General features: G+C 56.1%; 2 non-coding genes across 2 annotated transcripts in view; both read left to right on the top strand.

Annotated features, from left to right (window-relative positions):
* The first annotated feature begins 234 nt into the window (after positions 1-234).
* Positions 235-397, top strand: LOC121866853. The gene has a single exon (XR_006089035.1). It is a non-coding gene; the product is annotated as a 5.8S ribosomal RNA (ribosomal RNA).
* Positions 398-1,499: 1,102 nt separating this feature from the next.
* Positions 1,500-3,416, top strand: part of LOC121866854 — a 4,342-nt gene continuing 2,425 nt past the window's right edge. Inside the window, exon 1 of the ribosomal RNA XR_006089036.1 lies at positions 1,500-3,416. This exon is cut by the window's right edge and continues 2,425 nt beyond it. This is a non-coding gene — a ribosomal RNA (large subunit ribosomal RNA).

The following is a 3,416-nucleotide window of genomic DNA, read 5'->3' as shown; positions in this document are numbered from 1 at the left end:
GAGCGCGAAGACCGGAGGAGGAGGACGGACGGGGCTTTGGACGGCTGCCCGTCCGTTCCTTACTACCGGCGAATAAGCCTCTTGACCCAAAAAGAGTGAAATTCAAGTGTCAAAAAACAACAACAAGCCGTCCGGCCAAACCCAAACCACAAACTTGGGCTATGTCTGTCAAACCCTTTCATTGAGACTCGACCTGTGATGGTTAGTCGCAAAAAGACCAAATGGCAAATACACAACTCTTAACGGGGATCACTCGGCTCGTGGGTCGATGAAGACCGCAGCAAACTGCGTGTCGGTATGTGAATCGCAAGAATACCAGATACATCGACAAGTTGAACGCATATTGCGGCGGCGGCAGCCATATGAGCTTGTCGCCGCCACTCCTCTACGAGGGTCGGAAATATACATCCATCGGTTGCCGCGAGTTCGGTGCCTGCTGACTGTCTCCCCGACACGAGGGTAACCCGAACCGAGCTTCCGCCTTGGGGTTTAATCGCCCGCGCCTTGCGCGAGGCGTGCCCTTAAAAACAAGCAAGCCTATCACTAGCAAGTCCATGGACTTGGCGCACCCACATTCAACCACAACAAAGCGACAGTTGTCGCCCTCGCAAATAACTGGAGGCGGCGCTCTTTTGCCTGCTGTCCACAGAGACACGAATGGCCGTCGGCCGCTCATGGCTGATGCTGCACATGTTCTAAGAGGCACTCCATCCCACGAAGAGGAAACGAAACCGGGTCGGATATCTTTTAAGTAAGCCCCGCCGGAATTTCGTCTATCACCTCGAAAAGAGTGCTTGGCATGCATTGCAGTGGAACCTAAATTGATGAGTGCGCCTGGGCCCGCAGTCTACCATGTAGTGGTGCAGGCAGAGAGATGAGAATGCTTGGGTGACGCCGTGCTCTTCCTCACGCGCTCCTCCACCCTCTCCCACGGTCAGACGCGGTGTGGGCGTTCTCTTTGAGAGTTCGCCACGAGTCCACGTCTATCTCATGACTGGGAGGGAGGCAGGGGGAGTTCTCTCTAAACGCGTTAAAGACGGTGTTGCGCCTCATAACGGCGCTCGCCGGGATAGAGCACTAGTTCTGCAGCCGGAACGGCCGCTCACGCCAATTAATACTGCGACTCTCGCTCTCTTTCTCCGGATAAACAAGTGCCACTGCTGTGGCATGCGGGAACGGGGAAAGAGGTCAAAGTTTAAGCGGCAAAGGTGCGGCCGAGTAAGGGCGGAACACGAGCGTATATGCATTAAAACTGTGTGTGTATATGACTCTGCGAGAGATGTTCTGCTGGAACACTTTTCCTATTGGCTATTTACCACTCAATGAGAAGGAACGGAGTCAGGGGTGGGAGTGCCGGCGCCATGGCCGCTGGTACCCCCGCGACAAGCCCCTCAAACCTTCCTGCCTGGTAATGTCGGTGGTGAAGAAAGTCGGTGGCAGAGCGTCTTCCGCTTCGTGGTTGGGGAACTTGTTCCCCCTAAGGATGATGAGACCACGATCGACCTCGTAGTAGGAGAGAGCTACCCGCCAAATTTAAGCATATTAATAAGCGGAGGAAAAGAAACCAACAGGGATTCCCTTAGTAAGGGCGACTGAACCGGGAAAAGCCCAGCGCATAACCTCGATGTCTTCGGGCACGAGGGGTGTTGCGTTTCAGAGGGTCCAGCACGCCGTCCCATACCGTCTAAGTCAAGCTTGAAAGCGGCCACTGCCCATGGAGGGTGACAGGCCCGTATGGCGGCGCCCGTGAGGGTACAGATGGGACGGTCGGAAAGGGCCTCTCTGTAGAGTCGGGTTGCTTGAAAGTGCAGCCCAAAGCAGGTGGTAAACTCCATCTAAGGCTAAATATGACCACGAGACCGATAGCGAACAAGTACCGTGAGGGAAAGTTGAAAAGAACTTTGAAGAGAGAGTTCAAGAGTACGTGAAACCGTTAAGAGCCAAACGGGTGGAAACTCGAAGGTCGAACTGAGGGGATTCAGCTCGTCGGCTGTCGGCTGGGTGGGGTGTTGTAATTGAGCGACCCAAAAATGTTTGGGCGCGCCCCCACTCACGCTGGCGTCGGCGGGCGTATTTCGCCTCGTAGTAGGTCACCGCGACCCGTTGCCGGGGACGTCGAAGGCCCGGTCGGACTGGTACCTCGCCGCCGACTCTCTCTCAGCTCGTCTGGGGGGGAGACCCGCGCGACGGGGGGAACCACCGGTGTCCTGGCTGCCCTGCGACGGTCGTCGAGAAGAGCTTGCCGCCGCTTCGGCGGCGGTTTTGCTCTCGCGGTGTGCAAAAGGTCGGTGATCCACCTGACCCGTCTTGAAACACGGACCAAGGAGTCTAACATGTGTGCAAGTCAATGGGCTCACTAAACCCAAAGGCGAAATGAAAGTGACGGCGCCCGCAGCTGTAACAGGCTCTCCAGCGCTCTGGGTCATCTCTCGACCGGGTTGCCTGGCGGGCCTTCGCCCACGCCGGGCGACAAGCGGGTGAGATACTTCTCTCAGCTCTGACGTTGCGCAGTGGTGGAGGCCGTCAGGGCGATGGTCGAAGTTTAATTTCCTCATGGGAGGGGGGTTCACCGCTAAGACGCCACAAAGGTCCGCCCTCGAAGCGGCTGCCGGTAAACGGCGGAGGCGCACCGGGGCAGGCTCGCGGGTAGTCGGCAAGTACTATGAGCATATATGTTGGGATCCAAAAGATGGTGAACTATGCCTGGCCAGGATGAAGCCAGAGGAAACTCTGGTGGAGGTCCGTAGCGATTCTGACGTGCAAATCGATCGTTGGAGCTGGGTATAGGGGCGAAAGACTAATCGAATCATCTAGTAGCTGGTTCCCTCCGAAGTTTCCCTCAGGATAGCTGGAGCTCGCAGGGTGAATTTCATCCGGTAAAGCGAATGATTAGAGGTCTTGGGGACGAAACGTCCTCAACCTATTCTCAAACTTTAAATGGGTGAGATGCCGAGCTTGCTTGTAGGGATGAAGCTCCGGCGACTAATCTGAGTATCTAGTGGCCACTTTTGGTAAGCAGAACTGGCGCTGTGGGATGAACCAAACGTCGAGTTAAGGGGCCTAAATGAATGCTCATTCAGATCCCATTGAAAGGCGTTGGTTGCTATAGACAGCAGGACGGTGGCCATGGAAGTTGGAATCCGCTAAGGAGTGTGTAACAACTCACCTGCCGAAGCAACTAGCCCTTAAAATGGTATGGCGCTCAAGCATTCTCCCGATACTCGACCGCCGGGCGCACTACCGGCCTCGCTCTCAAGGCGAGGTCTCGAAGCCCCCGTGAGTAGGAGGGTCGCAGTGGTGAGCGCTGAAGGGTTTCGGCGTGGGCCGGCCTGGAGCCGCCACTGGTGCAGATCTTGGTGGTAGTAGCAAATACTCGAGAGAGACTCCCTTGATGACCGAAGCGAGAAGGGTTCCAT

Source organism: Homarus americanus, unplaced genomic scaffold, assembly GCF_018991925.1.
Source record: "Homarus americanus isolate GMGI-L3 unplaced genomic scaffold, GMGI_Hamer_2.0 scaffold14462, whole genome shotgun sequence".
Lineage (NCBI taxonomy): Eukaryota > Metazoa > Arthropoda > Malacostraca > Decapoda > Nephropidae > Homarus > Homarus americanus.
This window is presented reverse-complemented; position numbering and strand designations above follow the sequence as displayed.